Below are 19,140 nucleotides of genomic sequence, written 5' to 3' on the forward strand. Positions count from 1 at the left end.
TGACATATACAACCATATTCATGAGTTCTGCTACTTGAAACAAAGCACGATGTAAACCTACACTTTAAATTAAGTTCATAGACAGGCTGCCGCTGGCGTTTGTAATTTAGTGCCTGCCCATATAAGGCCGTCCGTCAGCGGCAATCCAATAGCAAACTCCCACTAAATATTCACGGGTGAAGGACTGTGTTTATGGAGAGGAAGATGAGATGGTCAGGGTGGTGTTTGACACAAACTCAGCGAAACTGCGAGAGAAAGTTTTAAGTGCCAGGACTAAGGTAACATTAAATACAGCCATGGACATAGCACGAGATGGCACCAGCACAGCTGGGAACCTTCGATGCATGTACACCGAGCGCTCACGTGAACTGACGCAGTGCACAGATAAAAGGCAACAGCTCCAAAGAGCTGAACAAAACCGAATTACACAATTGAAAAGGCAGCAAAAATATGAAGCGCCTGATAAGCATATTCATAAATCCAGCTACTGCGGAAACAAAGCACACGGTGGAAAAAGTCAATGTCCCGCTAAAGGAAGACAGTGTAAAAAAAACCCGTGCATGCAGTGTGTCAGGTCTCAGATAAAGAAGAAGACGAGCTGTTTATTGATGCAGTAAGAAACAAATCGATGAATGAAACCTGTCATCTTTACAACGATTGACAAACACGGAATGTAACTTGAACACAACACATCCTACAAATACGAACCTGATTGAAAGAAATAATGATAATCAAATCCTTGATGACAGCAACACTCAGTAACACTCACAAAACAAATACTGTATATTGACAGTCATGTTACGTTATTTTTAAAATGTTCCCTTTTCTTTTCTAGCTTTTTAACACACTACTTCTCGCTGCGATCGCTGGTATATATATATATATATATATATGTATATATATATATATATGCCGATCTACATACTCGAATAATGGATACTTTATTCACCATCAATGATTGTTTTGGTAAAGCCATACTCAGTGTATTCATTAGATGAACGGTAAAAAAGTAACAGCGAGGGGAGGATGCAGGCTGTAGTGCGCGTCAACTCTATTTGAATTGCGCGATCACATTTGAAAAACTATATCTTTTCAAGTTCTATTTAGTCCATATGTGTCAAACTAAAGGGCCGGGCCACATCCGCCCGGCGTGTAATTATATCCGCCCGAGATCATTTTATATACTGTATTATTGTTATTAAAGCCCGGGTATATGAAGCGCTGGTAACACAATAAACTACAGATCCCATAATGCAGCGCTTCAGCCGCCTTGCCGAACAAGTTATTGCGAAGCTAGCTCACACGATGCTGAAGAGAAAAGTTGATTCTGAAAATAGAGCCTTTAAAAACCAATGGGAGGCTGAGTATATGTTTACTGAACCCGTGTGTCTCATTTGTGGAGCTGATGTGGCTGTAATTACAGAATTTAATCTAAGACGGCACTATGAGACAAAACATCAGGGTAACCTGAATGCAATGCAGAAGATACAGAAAGCAGCATAATTAAATAAGAATCTGACACTTCAGCGGGCGTTTTAACCCGTGCACAATCACAAAGTGATTCTCAGTGATAAAGACTAACAAAACAGCACACAGGAGTCGCCTCACTGATGAGCACCTGCAATCCATCCTGAGAATCTCCACAACACAGAACCTCACACGAAACAGAAACGAACTTGTGGCCAAAAAAAGATGCCAGGCGTCCAGCTCTAAAATGACATATGAGCAAAGACAACTGAATGATTTGATTTGTTATTGCTGAAAGGAACACATTTTATTTATATTTCCAGGTTTTGTTATGCAGCATGTTCATATTTGAATTTGTATAATTTTGACAGGATATATTTTTATGGAGAGCAAAATCTTTTGGGATATTTAAAATCTAAGTTTATTTTTTATATAAAATTACATAAGAGTAAAGAAATTTGAATGTTTGTTCTTTTAATGTTTACTTTATTTCTAACTTGTATAATTTAGACAGGATATCTTTTTATGGAGAGCAAAATATTATAAGTTGTTTAAGGTTTGAGTTGATTTATTCACGAATAATATTCCTGTCTGTTTTTACCATTCCTACCAAAGATATTTCTGTCGACTAAATAAAAATTCCTTCTATTTAAAATTTAAATAGAACTTGAACAAATACGATAGTTCATAATATCCACGCAGACTTGCACATAAGAGCGGGAGTCATCCGTTTTAACAAATGCAGCGTATTGCACTGATACGAAATAGCTGTGTGTGTATATATGTAGATATGTATGTATGTATATATGTGTATATGTATAGATATGTATATATATATATGTTTCTGTGTGTGTGTGTAAATATATATATATATATATATATATATATATGACAACAACACTCATCACTCACAACAGTGACAAAACAATTACATTGACAATCATGTTACGTTATTTTCAAAATGTTTCCTTTTCTTTTCATTGCTTCTTTAACACACTACTTCTCCGCAAGGCTGGTATTTTGCTAGTATATATATATATATATACTGTATATATAAACACACACACACACACACGCGGGACATTGACTTTTTCCAACGTGTGCTTTGTTTCCGCAGTAGTTGGATTTATGAATATGCTTGTATGTATGAGACGCTTCATATTTTTTGCTGCCTTTTCAATTGTGTAATTCGGTTTTGTTCAGCTCTTTGGAACTGTTGCCTTTTATCTGTGCACTGCGTCCGTTCACGTGAGCCACTCGGTGTACATGCATCGAAGGTTCCCAGCTGTGCTGGTGCCATCTCGTGCTATGTCCATAGCTGTATTTAATGTTACCTTAGTCCTGGCACTTAAAACTTTCTCTCGCAGTTTCGCTGAGTTTGTGTCAAACACCATCCTGACCATCTCATCTTCCTCTCCATCAGCACAGTCCTTAACCCGTGAATATTTACCCGTGGCAGTTTGCTACTGGATTGCCGCTGACGGACGGCCTTATATGGGCAGGCACTAAATTACAAACGCCAGCGGCAGCCTGTCTATGAACTTAATTTAAAATGTAGGTTTACATCGGCTTTGTTTCAGTAGCAGAACTCATGAATATGGTTGTATATGTCACTCGCTCGCTTCTTATTGTTTCGCTGCCTTCTCAATTATATAATGCATGTTTTCTTCAGCGCTTTTTGAGGTCTTCCTGGTTTTCTATGTACTGCGTGATTACGGGAGGCGTGATGATGTCACACGAAACTCCGCCCCCACGGCGTTGAAGCTCATCTCCATTACAGTAAATGGAGAAAAACTGCTTCCAGTTATGACCATTACGCGTAGAATTTCGATATAAAACCTGCCCAACTTTTGTAAGGAAGCTGTAAGGAATGAACCTGCCAAATTTCAGCCTTCCACCCACACGGGAAGTTGGAGAATTAGTGATGAGTCAGTGAGTGAGTGAGTGAGTGAGTGAGTGAGTGAGTGAGGGCTTTGCCTTTTATTAGTATAGATATATATATCCCGCTCTACATACTCGAATAATGGATACTTTATTCGCCATCAATGATTGTTTTGGTAAAGCCATACTCAGTGTATTCATTAGATGAACGGTAAAAAAGTAAGAGCGAGGGGAGGATGACTCATTGAGGCATGCAGTCTGTAGTCTTGCGTCAACTCTATCTGAATTGCGATCACATTTGAAAAAACATATCTTTTCAAGTTCTATTTAGTCCATATGTGTCAAACTCAAGGGCGCGGGCCACATCCGCCCGGCGTAATTATATCCTGCCAGCGAGATCATTTTATATACTGTATTATTGTTATTAAAGCCCGGGTATATGAAGCGCTGGTAACACAATAAACTACATTATGCAGCGCTTCAGCTGCCTTGCATCAGGGTAACCTGAATGCAATTCAGAAGATACAGAAAACAGCATAATTAAATAAGAATCTGACACTTCAGCGGACGTTTTAACCCGGGCAGAATCACAAAGTGATTTCAAGTGAAGCTGCTTTTATGGGAGACACAAATGCACCAGTTCACCTTGCCCCACTTTCCCTGTTGCCAAGTACTGTTAAACCAAGTCGTCACTACGGTGTTCCCAAATCGCACTTTGCTGATAAACTGGCGCACTGCGCACTGAGTTTACGCGCTTTGGTGACTTTGATGAACAAAAAAAGTCCGTCTACATGCGGCTCGAACCTTGTGCATGTTTGGTAGCACATATCTGTGTGAGAAGCTCTTCTCAGTGATAAAGACTAACAAAACAGCACACAGGAGTCGCCTCACTGATGAGCACCTGCAATCCATCCTGAGAATCTCCACAACACAGAACCTCACACCAAACAGAAACGAACTTGTGGCCAAAAAAAGATGCCAGGCGTCCAGCTCTAAAATGACATATGAGCAAAGACAACTGAATGATTTGATTTGTTATTGAACGTAAGAGCGGAGTCAACCGTTTTAACAAACAGCGTATTGCACTGATACGAAATAGCTGTGTGTGTATATATGTAGATATGTATGTATATGTATATACATGTTTATATATGTGTGTGTGTATATGTATATATATATATATATATATATATGTATTTGTGTGTATATATGTGTGTGTATGTATGTATATGTGTGTATATATGTGTGTGTATATATGTAGATATATATGTATGTATATATGTGTATATGTATAGATATGTATATATATATATATATGTTTATGTGTGTGTGTGTAAATATATATATATATGACAACAACACTCATCACTCACAACAGTGACAAAACAATTACATTGACAATCAGGTTACGTTATTTTCAAAATGTTTCCTTTTCTTTTCATTGCTTCCTTAACACATTTTAAGTACTGCATTAAAATTTTTATTAAGAAGAAAATTAAACCTTTTTAAACTGAGGGAAAATATGGCAATAATTATTTATTAAGGATCTCTTTGTATACCATGTTGTCAGTTCGGCCCTTCGGTTGTAATATGACCAAGCTGTGCGCTGAGCTTACTCTTGAGCATGTAACTTACAGTTGGCCATGTGAACAGTAATCTTGTCTCAAATCTCACAGCTTGGATTGCTGCTGTCATAATTGCTTTGAGTTTCATGGTTTGTTTGAATTACGACAGTATTTGCAGGATTTGTTGTGTTGAAGTGACATTTGGCATCTGTCAAGCGTTGTAAGCACACAACCGGTTTCATCGATAAAATCACATCCAGCTTTTGAGAGATTAAACATTCATAAACATGAAAGTGTCCACTACTGAAATCGTCACCTATCAATCTAAGATGCTTAAGAGGGATTGGCGGTTTCGAAAGGTGTAAAATATTTGGCCATTTCGGTAAACTTGAAAGCGACAACCGAACAATTCAGCGGCAGCCATCAACTCACATGCAGAACCATAGGTGAAGGACTTAAGCATTTCACTCTTATAGTGCTCCTGTGTGGTATAATTATCTCCTGTACCGTCATCAGTCCACACTTTGAACCTGTCCCAGTCATTCAACACATAAGACACAATGTTCCACTGGATATCAAGAGTGAGCCTAATATGGCCGTGCAATATGTAACAAAGAGAATGGAAAAGGTAGGTGCTATCTCCGGGCATGGAAACCACTCGGTAAGTGACAGTTCTTTGATCGATAGTGATCACCTCGATAGACTTGGTAATGGGGGTTGGAATGATAAAGGAAATGGGTACCTGAGCAAAGTAAAGTAAGTCTAAAATACCTACACAATAACTATGATCGTAATAAATGAACAATAAAACAGTGGAGAAGCCGTGGATCAAACAAAAAGGCTGTAGTTATCAGTAGGGAGATGTGAATCCCGTGGCGAAGCAAGGAAGGGAATGTAGAGACCGGAGCGACGGACGGCCTTATATAGGCAGGTAGCCAACAACGTGGGAGGCGTTGGGATGGGGGACCCAACGCCACCTCACATGGTGACCGAAGTTCAGGCTATGGACGTATATATGTACGTAAGTAGGATTCAGTTAGCGTTGGGAACCCGTGTACCAAATTTCTTGAAGATGGGCCCATAAGTAACAAAGACTGTTGAAAAGTTCAATATGGCGGCCGACAGTGGCATCATACCATCGAAATAAGTAAGTACTTCGAGTTCGGTTAGCGCAGGGAAGCCGCCTACCAAATTTCGTGAAGATGGGGCCATAAATAAGAAAGTTCAACATGGCGGATGTTGTCAACCGTTATCGACCGTTATGACCGTTACGTGTAGAATTTCAAAATGAAACCTGCTTAACTCTTGTAAGTAAGCTGTAAGGAATAAGCCTGCCAAATTTCAGCTTTCTACCTACATGGGAAGTTGGAGAATTAGTGATGAGTCAGTGAGTCAGTCAGTGAGTCAGTCAGTCAGTGAGGGCTTTGCCTTTTATTATTATAGATATACTGTGTATATATATATATAGTGAACTTGGACCCGGACACAGACAGACGGACATCGTTGGCTCCACCACACACTGTTTATTTACAATACTATTTACAAGTTTTTTGTGCACTCACACACCCCAGTGCTTCCAGCACCGATCCCCCAAAGTCCAGGCACACAGTCCTTTGTGCCTTTCTCCTGGTCGTCTCCAGTCCTCGCTCCAGCTCTGTCTACTACCGCCCGACATCCACTAATGACTGGAGGGAGGCCCCTTTTATAGGAACCCGGATGGGCTCCAGCTGCTTCCGGCAATCTCCCGCGGACACACCCCCGTGTGGCGGAAGTGCCGGCTGCGCACCCGGAAGCCGTCCAGGTGTCCCCTGTCGTCTTCCCAAGTGCCGGGCTCCTGGGATAATAAGGCAAAGCCCTCACTGACTCACTCACTCACTGACTCACTCACTCATCACTAATTCTCCACCTTCCCGAGTAGATAGAAGGCTAAAATTTGGCAGGCTCATTCCTTACAGCTTACTTACAAAAGTTAGGCAGGTTTCATTTTGAAATTCTACACGTAACGGTCATAACTGGAACCTAATTTTGTCCATATACTGTTTACGGCCATAGCCTGCAGCTCGGACGCAATCACATTTTAGCCGTCATTTGTTGCCAGGCAGAGAGGCCTTCACAATCCGTTCTGCAGGCCCTCTAACACAGAATAAATGTCGATTAAACTGTTGCTTCAACCAATCAGATTTTCAGTTGGTGTCAGTAGGGCCCTCTAGCAGGCGTACGGCAACGTCACCGTATTCAGACCCATTGATTGGATAGAAGCCGATATGAGGAACTCTACGAGGCCACTGAACGCTCTGAGTGCAAGATCCTCACGCGCACTACTGCCAACTCCATGGCAGGATTCTGGACAATATTATTTGCCAAACACAGACCAAATTTCAAGACCACGAAAACCTGATGTTTGTCATGCTCCTCGACCCCCAGAAGTTTCGGGAATACAAGAAAAATTTCCCGCATGCAGCCTTCTCCAGTTTAACACAAAAGCCATGCAGCAGTTTTTGATCTGTCTCGGCTAAAAACAGAACTGACTGAAATGTATGCCATGGATGATTTTGCAGGAAAATTTCCCACTGATCTCCTTGACTTCCTTCATCAGAAAAATCTTAATGAGAGCATGGGGCAGCTGTTCACATTGGTATATTTGGCGGTGACCATTCCTGTGTACACTGCTCTGTCGAGTGGACATTTTCAGCCCTAAAGCGAATTAAAACTTATGCCAAAACTTTTAAAACTTTGTATACCCTTTCTTGTGTCGTAATGAAATTTATCTTGTAGCGTTTTTGAAGATTAAACATTTGAAATGTGGTACTTCTTTTTGGCTCACCCTGCATAAAATTGCACAGTTCAGATATTTGAATAAAATAGAGACTTTCTTAAAGGGTCATGGCTGTAATTTCAGCCAACAATGTGACTCTACTTAAATTGACTGAAGAGAGTTGCATATGCAGCCACATGTTTTCTGTTATTTATAAATTAATCAGAGTACATGTTAATCCATAACATAAATGAAATTCCTTATTAAATACATAAACCTTTCAATTGTTATACATTGAAATGTAAAGAAACCCAAAGTGGTTGAATATGCAAAGTCTTAGTTTGGATGAATAAGATTCTAGTTTTGAATAATAAATTAATTTTATGCACATTTCCAGCCACTGGATTCAATTGATGTACAGTAGGTGTCTGCCTTCATTACTGTACATTAATCCTAAAATATTCCAACTATTTCAAATCATATTATGAATTACACCCTTCACTACTTAGAATACTCATTACCCATTCTTATTTCCTAAGAGAATGAGAATATGTAACACAACAAAAAATCTTTCCCTTTGACAGAAACTCATGAATTTTAATCAGTAATCTATTTTTCCATAACATATTATTTTTTGTGTAATGCTGTAATGAAGACATAATCCATCCAGGGTTGGTTCCCATCATGCATTTAGTACTGTCACAGTAGACTCTGGTCTCACACAACCCTAAAGTGGATTAAGCAGGTTTAGGAATGTATTTATGTATTCATTTTATTTTACAAGATCTTAAAAAAGAATATTCAGTCTGGAATGCTATCTCGGCAGGCGAATTTTCTTTTTGCATTATCAGACATGATCTATGTACAGGGCAATTAAGCCCACCTCTTGCCAGGAAGTCGCAGGGCACATATATGTGGAGTGGTAAACGTATTCCTACTGCTAAAAAAGACAGGTGTTTGAGAGACAGCTTACAAATTTTGATCCTGATGTTGTTAATCTTTTTTCAAGAAGATATGCGTATGCTGCATTCTATATGGGGCACATTCTCACAATTCCTAACAACAAATAACAGTAGCACAGAAAGCAAAACACTGTCATAAGCGTCTCAGGTTCACAATGGAGAAAGCAAAAACAGGCTACCATCAAGCAGTGAGAATCAACCCCAATATGCAGTAATGAATTTACATGTTTATTAGATTTCAAAAGGTTCACATAATGAAAAAGTTGCTCATTACAAAAATCTTAACTGTCTATCAAATATCACCCTGCAAAAATGAGCAAAATGAAAACATAAAATAACAGAGGGAATACCTTCAAAACGAACATACATACTAAGAAAAACACACAGCGAAATCTAATAAATATAACACATACAGCACTTATATTACAATAATATTAAACAATGTAGTAAACAATTTCAAACAACGGCCATTGTTCATACCAAGTCACTACAAAATAAGTTTTTGATTTTCACTTTAGTAGTGGAATAGAGTAGAAACCAAACTAAAATGGTGTATCAGCATAGTAAATCATTCAAATAACAGCAGTCTTCAAATTGAGATTTGACTGGTGTCTCAAAAAGCAATGTAAACCATAAGGTACTGATGTAGAACACCTAAGACAGCTGCCTAGTATTTTAAGAGAAATCCCCCCCAAATCAGGACAAAACTCCCACTACATTAATTAAAGAACATTCTGAATTACATTAACTAAGCTGTAATACTTCGTTTCAGCTTGAATCAGACATAAACCACCTTAAGAAATACCAAACTGCTAGTCCAGTCTACTGCATAAATCCTTAAAACTAACCCTTTTCAACAAAATAACAAGAAACTGTCTGCTTCAATAAAGCTCTAAGCATATTGCTTTTGTGGTTAGAAATCTTAAACTTTACCAAATGCATTGCTTATACAATACACTATACTATACAATAGTGTGGCCATGGACAAAGTAATATATAAACCACCCCTTCAATCCCACAGTCAGAATGACAGTTACTGTAAATAATGCCATATATAGTGTCAATAGAAAACTGTTAAAAACTGTTAGAGCAAACAAGGAAAATTACCTGTCTATAAACCAGAAGTCAGGAATACCAAGTACGATTAGCTAAATGATCATTAATGTTTTTATCCTGGGGGAAATATATATATTTAATATAATAAATATATATATTTAATATAATAAACAATATAATAAAAATATATATATGTAACAGGAAGCATGTTACACAATCACTTCCAGGACCAGCTGAAGGTCTTGGTCATCAGACTAGATTGCCATGTTAGAAGTGCTCGAGACTTCTGCCTTTCTGACATCTTCACTGCCTTAAAAGAACCAGACTATAAAAACAGCTCTTGGGCCTTCTGTCTGACAACTGGTCTTCACTGTTCACTTTTTGCTGCCTCAGAGTCATATGGCGATCTTTCTTTCCAGCTGGTGCCTTCATAAGCATTTTTTTTCTTGTAGCACTTGTAAGTATTTGGATTACCAGTGTGAGGTCCTACTCCTATTCTGTCCTAGCTTAATGCCATCTGCCTCTGGCAGATCTTTGCTAGCCATGACCCTCTTCATAGTATTAAATGTCATTATTTAGCAAAATAAGACACCCTCCACAAGGTGGTGAGACATAGCCTGTTAAAGTGCCCTCATCCTAGAACTTAACCAAGTTTCAAGAATAAAGTGTACTGTCACTTACTCTACCAGTAGAAATAGAAATTCCTTAAAATTTTTATTCTAGAATCTTACTGACTTGACAACAGAATGAGCAACTGCAGTTTAATTCATATATTCACTTGTTGAACGCATAGGAATTAGATATTTGCTTGCATAATAGTTTCGATTTTCTATTTTTTCCTTTCTCTGTTTATGTTACATAAGTTGACATCTATAGTAAATGCCAGGAAGTTTACTTTATCGATTTAATTAATTTTTTCCTACTGTGCTTCAGTTACAACACTAATAAGTTCTAAGACCTTCATTATAGACCAACACCCCACCCTTGGATATTCCCAGCTGATAATTATGAATTATCACTCACATACTATCCACTTATTTTTCACTATCCTTACACCCTGCTCCTCTAAAAGTTTACCATATGAGGCACAAAGTTCTTTGAAATTGCAGTATACTTGCAAAACTTAAACATTTCTCGCTAACACTGTCAAGTTATGTCCTTGGCTCCACATTTAGCACACTACTGATTACCTATACAGACACCAGAGATGGTATTAGTGTTGAAATCAGTGTCCATCCCATATATTTAAACAAGACACATATCCAAATTACATTTTAGAAGACAGGCCCTTTATAGGGCAATACAATTTTTTTTCAATATTTCCACTCTGTTCTTTATATTTGGAACAATTGCTACACCAGAAGTAATCATTTTTAACACATTCTGACACAAATAATGCCTTCTAAACTGAAGAACACTTTATAAACCCTTTCCTTGTTGCAAGATTTAGAAACAAACAAAAAAAATATCATGTATTGGCCATGAAATTTCCTTTCACTGTTTCTCATTCACTCATTGCCCATGCCTTTCACTTGCTGTTTTCCGTCATGAACTGCTTTATATAGAAACACAAAACATTCAGCCTTATTAATTTAAACTTTACCACTATAATATATGACACACTTCCCCACCTTTTCTCCACAGTTTGTAATTTTGAACTAGCATGATGAAAACACAGGGATGGCAATTAGCATTGTCTGTTGGCATCAATTAACCCTCAAGAACATGAATTTACTTGAAAATTGCTCCATCGCCTTAAGACGTAAATGTATGTTTCACTCTGTCATGTGACCCCTTTAGGATTTATAGTTTGGGACCACTCAGAGTTGCTGCAAGTAGTTATGGTGGCTAGAACAATTACTAAGGTTTGCACTTTTACAGTCCCTGGTATCCTATTCTCCACCCTCTACCAATTTAAAGGTAGAGGCACCCCAGACTTTATCTAGAGATCCAGCGGTTTCCTCATGGTGCTGTTTCCCAGCAGCTGGGACATGTAGACTTCAATACCTTTGAGGTTCTATGTGAAACAATGATATTTGTATTTACGCCAAACAACATAACCCAGTTTCTTCTAATATCTAAAAATGTGTCAAATTCACACAAAACTAAAAAAGTAAAGCTAAAAATTAGACCCCTGCATAACTTGGTGTTGTTTTCCAAGTTTAAACATGTTTAAAAATTGCATTGCTGACACACTGCATTTCCAGGCTTGTAAATTTAACAAGCTATGGTATGAAACCCCTAAACCACTGATCTAAAAATAAATTACTGCTGGTTTACCCAAGAAACCTGCAGCCACTTGGGGAGCTTAGTCTGAATGTTTTGGAGTATATTCATTAACAATAACAATCACCGTTTAATTAAGAATCAAATTAATTTGTTTAATGTGAAAAGTCTCCTTTGTCTTCTTCATGGGCATGATAAAATACATATTGATCAATGAAGGAGCCTGTTAATTGTGTTTTCTTGTACATACAAGATAATTAAAGATATACTCTCATTTACTTAGATCACTAGACGACTAGAGGAAGCTGACTGACTGTTGTACATCTCGATTGAAAACGTTATCAGAGATAAATCTCCAAACTCATTTTCACTTGTCGTTAATGGAAGCAAGATCACAGATTTATCTTTGTTAGAGTTCTACAATAAAAAGAAGGACGATCAATGTACACTGAATCAATAAATACAGGATTTCAAAGGGTGCCTGTCCTGCAGCTTTCACAATGCCAATGTTTAGTAGATGGGCTTATTTATTTTTTAAGGATTCTCTTTTTTCTCCATGTTAACCGAAAGCTCAGACACTTGTTTAGATTGCTGCTGAAAGTGTATTGATTGCACAAATGTTATTCTCACAAATGCACAGAACAGGAAGGACTAAAGCCAACTGTAGGTAGTGAAGGTCATTTTTATTTGAGCTTAACCTGAACACATCAAGGATGATCATCTGTTGTGAGTAAAATGTGAAACACATAAATGTGTCAGAGAAAGAATTTATCAGGAGTAGGCCTGAACTAAAACACAGAGAATAGCAAACAGGGCAGAGGAACAACAATGCCAGCTTATTATTAAATAATTACAGAATTACACAGGAGTCTTGAAGCAGATCAGGTATCCAGCTGGAACAGGATACGTTTTCATTTTTAATACTCAGTCACAGCATATAAAACTACCGGCATAAATTGAATAACTATGATTTTTTTTAACTGTCATTTTGAAACATTCAAGCCATGTATGTTTAAACTGAAATTTTAAAATATATACAGTACATCCTGTTAAAGCACATTTTTCTATCACACTATAAGATTAAGTATATATTTTCCTTTTTAACTTGTAAATCAGTAAAAGATCCTAATTTACAAGTCATATCCTGTTAGATGTGTGATACAGTGAATGTGTTATACTGTATTTATAAACCCTCTGAAATCACTTCTGGGTTGCGGGGCTAAGCCTACCTCAGAAGCAGGTCAGGCCAATACTGAGTTGCCAATCAATCTTTGCACATACTTAGAATGTGTAAAGAACCCAAAATACTCAAAGAAAAATACATCAAAATACAGAGAGAACATGCAAATACCATACTGGCATTGACCAAACTGAGATTGAAACCCAGAACTCAGGACACATGAGGCTAAAAAATAGCAATAACTAATATATATTTGTAACATTCTGAGTTTTACTTTTCACCTTATTAATATTGTAAGAGCCAATCCTAGAAAGTTAAAGTTTTGAGTTAAACTCATATTGATGTTTGCTTAATTTGAATAGAATATTAATGTCTTTCATAGTCATAGCTTATGGTATAGTCTTTTCCCCCTATAGTTAACAAGAGATAGAACCTTCTTACTATAACTGAATAACAGTGTGATAAGAAGCTCAGTTTGTTTGGAACAAGTCCCAGTAAAGAGGGACTTGAAAGACCCATTTTAAGCTTAGAAATGGGATAAGCATACAGTTTTCTGACTGTCTTGAAATGGTTCAGAAATGTTAAGTAAATAGTAACGATTTGAGATGTAACAAGATTAAGCTTAGAATTGAACTTTTCTTACATTAATTTTTCCTCTTTTGCTATTTCAATTTTCCTTTTTTGTGTGTAAACTGTTTTACTTTAAAACTTAACTAAACTTCAAAAAACGAAGATATTTTGTCTGTGGAATCATGTCTGCGCGTCAGGCTTTTGTTGAATCCCATTTTCTGAGCTGAAGCTGCAGAACTTTGGTAATTTTTGAAAAACGCAGCTACAAATATACTTAAGGTGCTAATGTACAGAAAATATGCCAGACTTAATTGCATGTCCCAATGATCCTAGGAGCTATGTTGTCCGGGGCTTTATGCCCCTGGTAGGGCCACCCAAGGCAAACTGGTCCTAGGTGAGAGATGAGACAAAGAGCGGTTCAATAATCCTCTGATGAAGAATAAAAACCTTGGACGACGTTTTCCCTTGCCCGGACGCGGGTCACCGGGGCCCCCCTCTGGAGCCAGGCCTGGAGGTGGGGCTCGACGGCGAGCGCCTGGTGGCCGGGCCTGCACTCATGGGGCTCGGCCGGACACAGCCCGAAAAGGTAACGTGGGTCCTCCTCCCCATGGGCTCACCACCTATGGGAGGGGCCAAGGAGGTTGGGTGCAGTGTGAGTTCGGTGGTGGCTGAAGGCGGGGACCTTGGTGGTCTGATCCTCGGCTGCAGAAACTGGCTCTTGGGACGAGGAATGTCACCTCTCTGAAGGGGAAGGAGCCTGAGCTAGTGCGCGAGGTCGAGAGGTTCCGGCTAGATATAGTCGGACTCACCTCGACGCACAGCTTGGACTCTGGAACCAATCTCCTTGAGAGGGGCTGGACTCTCTACCACTCTGGAGTTGCCCCCGGTGAGAGGCGCCGAGCAGGTGTGGGCATACTTATTGCCCCCGACTCGGAGCCTGTGCATTGGAATTTACCCCGGTGGACGAGAGGGTGGCCACCCTCCGCCTTCGGGTGGGGGGAAGGGTCCTGACTGTTGTTTGTGCGTATGCACCAACAGCAGTTTGGAGTATCCACCCTTTTGGAGTCTCTGGAGGGGGTGCTAGAGGGCATACCTTCTGGGGATTCCCTCGCTTTCTATTCGGGGGTTCTGGAGAGGAGGGTCCGCCGGATAGTGAACCTCGGATTCAGGAGGAACAGTGTGGTTTTCGCCTGGTCGCGAACAGTGGACCAGCTCTTCACCCTTAGCAGAGTCCTGGAGGGTGCATGGGAGTTTGCTCGACCAGTCTACATGTGTTTTGTGGACTTGGAAAAGGCATTCGACCGTGTCCCTCGGGGAATCCTGTGGGGGGTGCTCCAGGAGTATGGGGTACCGGACCCCCTGATAAGAGCTGTTCGGTCTCTGTACAACCGGTGTCAGAGCCTGGTCCGCATTGCCGGCAGTAAGTCGAGCCCGTTTCCAGTGAGAGTTGGACTCCGCCAGGGCTGCCCTTTATCACCGATTCTGTTCATAACTTTTATGGATAGAATTTCTAGGCGCAGCCAGGGTGTTGAAGGGGTCCGGTTTGGTGGACTCAGGATTGGGTCACTGCTTTTTGCAGATGATGTTGTCCTCTTTGCTTCATCAGGCCGTGATCTTCAGCTCTCTCTGGATCGGTTCACAGCTGAGTGTGAAGTGGCTAGGATGAGAATCAGCACCTCCAAATCCGAGAGCATGGTCCTCAGCCGGAAAAGGGTGGAGTGCCCTCTCAGGGTTGGGGGAGAGATCCTGCCCCAAGTGGAGGAGTTCAAGTATCTCAGGGTCTTGTTCACGAGTAAGGGAAGAATGGAGCGTGAGATCGACAGGCGGATCGGTGCGGCATCCGCAGTGATGCGGGCTCTACATCGGTCTGTCGTGGTGAAAAAGGAGCTGAGCCGTAAGGCAAAGCTCTCAATTTACCAGTCGATCTACGCTCCTACCCTCACCTATGGTCATGAGCTATGGGTAGTGACCAAAAGAACGAGATTGCGAATACAAGCGGTTTCCTCCGCAGGGTGTCTGGGCTTTCCCTTAAAGATAGGGTGAGAAGCTCAGTCATCCGGGAGGGGCTCAGAGTAGAGCCGCTGCTCCTCCGCATCGAGAGGAGTCAGATGAGGTGGCTCAGGCATCTGATCAGGATGCCTCCCTGGTGAGGTGTTCCAGGCACGTCCAACTGGGAGGAGGCCCCGGGGAAGACCCAGGACACGCTGGAGGGACTATGTCTCCCGGCTGGCCTGGGAACACCTTGGGATTCTCCCGGAAGAGCTGGAAGAAGTGGCCGGGGAGAGGGAAGTCTGGGCCTCTCTGCTTAAGCTGCTGCCCCCGCGACCCGACCTCGGATAAGCGGAAGAGGATGGATGGATGGATGGATAGATGGCTACTTTAGCAATATAGGAGTTAATAACATCAGCAATTTTAAATGTGTGATGGCTTACAAATTGTTGAAATGTTACAAAATGACAGAAAAAGGTCTTAAATAACCAAATATATGGTGTATGGATCTGAAGACTCAATCATTTTCCATGGACACTAAGGAGCTGCATGCAAGAACTAAAGCCGACCTAGGCAGCATCTGAAATAATGCAGACAACATGAACCCAGCCAATTCAGAGTCACAAAAAAATGTAGCTAACATTTTATGATGTGGAAACACTGAAAGCAGATACAGACACTAGAGCAAATGGAATCTGAACATAGTGGCAGTAACTTGGCATCCCCTCACATCAAATAGCCTTTTTGTCAGTTATGAATTTTTGGAGAAAATAATGTGTTCACGTTTGCCAAAATATATTCCAAGCCAAATGTGCACACAATTATCATATAGTTACACATACTTTAGGATCATATAAATTATTGAAATTGTTAGCATTTTCTAGACCTAAGACTATCTGGGCATCACTGCAGTTCTCTGGTCCAAAAGATATATTTGTCAAATTCTTTAAGCTGATGTTCTTTACAAAAGATGGTAAACATTGGTGGACAGCCATTTTTAGGTCTCTCCAGAGATGCTCAATTGGGTTTAAGTCAGGGCTCTGGCTGGGCCATTCAAGAACAGTCACAGAGTTGTTGTGAAGCCACTCCTTCGTTATTTTAGCTGTGTACTTAGGGTCATTGTCTTGTTGGAAGGTAAACCTTCGGCCCAGTCTGAGGTCCTTAGCACTCTGGAGAAGGTTTTTGTCCAGGATATCCCTGTACTTGGCCGCATTCATCTTTCCCTCGATTGCAACCAGTCGTCCTGTCCCTGCAGCTGAAAAACACCCCCACAGCAACCAGGCACTGCTCATCACTTGTCCAATACAGTCCCCACAGTGAAGCATGGCAGTAGCAGCATCATGCTGTGGGGGTGCCAATTTTATCACAAAAGTCATCTCTGCATACTTTGCGCCATATGATATCACATTATGCTGTCCCCAGAAGCTCAATACAGCACCCGTGGGCATCAACATTTTACAGTGTGGTCATTTTCATGATAATAGTTTGTAAATTGTTACAGAGTGTACTTATAACACTAAGCAGTATTCTGCTTGTACTTAACCCTAATTTGTCTTACACAATCCAAAGACTTGCTTGATATATCTAACTTGCCTTGTGTATGTTTGAGAAGAAGATCGCGATTCACGAACTGTGGCAGGCTGACATGCCATCCAGGGAAGGAAATCGTAACAAATATATGAACATTCAAAGACAGTGCTCACCTACAAAACACATATTTTATCCTACAAGAAATGTAAACAATAAGCCATTTTCCCCCATAGAAGTGTATTTTTATTTTTTTGCATTATGAATTGCAATGCACAAAACTTGTTTAGAGTGTGCATTCTGAGTGCTTCTGCTGAAGATGTTACTGTTGCCACAGCCTATGTGCAATAAACCAAGGAACAGACCCAGAGCACACTGAAGGGATTTTACTTCTCAATAGCACTACGAGATCCTGATAATTGTCCAGAAGGAGAAGACGAGTTGTACTGCAATCAACTCACCATAATCTTAAAAGCATATTGAAAATGTGATGAAGTAGAATTGCACAAAACGCATCCTCAATGAATTACCAAATGAACCCTACACAGTACATGTTTTGGATAGTATTAAATAACATTGGTGATGAAAACACAGAGAAGGTTGAAAAGCAGAATTTGAAAAATGTGATGCCAAAGGCAAATTACCTGGAGATCTGAAATGTATCCATGATGAGCCATCTACAAAGGATGCAAACAAACTGAAGCAGATTCTGTATGCTCAATGTTGAAACAGGAACCACTGTTGCCTTCAGACATTTTTGTACTGTACTGCAGTAGTTTCTATTTACGGTATCTAAATAAATAGTTAATTAAATACTGTATGCGGCATAGTTCTATTTAATTATTCAGCTTTTATTTTGTTAGTAGCTACTCCCAATAAAAGTATCCTTTTTCTGTTCTATTTGTGAAGCCTTGGCTTTATTGTGGGCTGAAAGACTGCAGTAGGGCACATCTTATGTAGAATTTCTTATATTTTTATTTATTATATACACCAGCACACAATGATTTATTTGCTACCTGATTGGCATTATACACTAAAATGTCTGAAGAAACACTGTTTGTATTTTTACTGTAGTTATCAAACAAGAATGTCACAAGAGATGATGGCTATTGTTTGTGCTGTCCAGTCTCCTTATGTCAAAAACTTTTTAAAATGAATGTGTACAAAATAAACATAAAAAATAAAATGCACTAATGGGTAAACTTTTCAACAGTTTTACCTCAGAGTCCTTTAAAACACTGTTATTTTGAGTCTTGTCTCAGAATTTTGGTTGAATCTGATGTACAAATTACAGTGTTTTAGTTCAGTTTACTTATCAGATAGAATTCAGAAATGACCAACAATCCGAACTGATAAAACTGAAAGTTTACTCATATTTTCTCATATTTAGGCCAGATCAACACACCTTCACTGCTTGTGCTTAAACTCTGGTAGTCAGAAGTAGGAACTGCCTCTCTGATACAACCAGCGAAGTGGGAAAGTGAAAAAAAGAGAAACTGGCATGGCCTCTGAATGGACCTGGGCAGAGCTGAAGAAAAAGGGTGTGAGTAAAGCATTAATAGATGAAAGCATCTATTTTTAAATATGCTGCAACATGGAGACTTTGAATCTCAACACACAATTTTTGGTCAGGTTAAATTTATTCATACCAGGTTAATTAGTACATAGAACATGGAGGTCTTGCCACAACCAGGATGTCTGTAAATACAGTATGCGATCATCTTCTCTCCAACTAAAGAACAGTGAAATTGGAATAAAAAAATCTTGAAAGTAGTCACTAAATATCCTACAGTTAATTAAAAAAAAACTTTTTACAGTACAAATAAATCTTTGTAGTGTATTCTTGTATGTTAATGTAAATAGCTTAATAATATGTGGATACTCCCTGGTCCTAAGAGCAGTTAAACATTTCAATTTGAATCTATAATATGCTTCTACTTCTTAAGATAGTTATAAGAAAGT

The 19,140-nt window shown here is 39.6% G+C and overlaps 1 protein-coding gene across 3 annotated transcripts in view; it reads right to left on the reverse strand.

Moving 5' to 3' along the window:
* Positions 1–19,140, reverse strand: part of tspan4a (tetraspanin 4a) — a 429,441-nt gene that overhangs the window by 106,315 nt on the left and 303,986 nt on the right. The window contains exon 1 of one of the 3 annotated variants that reach the window (XM_039763739.1): positions 17,823–17,841. The exons of the other annotated variants lie outside the window; for them this stretch is intronic. The gene's annotated coding sequence lies outside the window, so the exon portion shown is untranslated. Of the gene's footprint in view, positions 1–17,822; positions 17,842–19,140 lie in introns of those variants that run through there. 3 annotated transcript variants of the gene reach the window in all.

The sequence above is a fragment of the Polypterus senegalus genome, chromosome 1 (genome assembly GCF_016835505.1).
Source record: "Polypterus senegalus isolate Bchr_013 chromosome 1, ASM1683550v1, whole genome shotgun sequence".
Taxonomy (NCBI): domain Eukaryota; kingdom Metazoa; phylum Chordata; class Cladistia; order Polypteriformes; family Polypteridae; genus Polypterus; species Polypterus senegalus.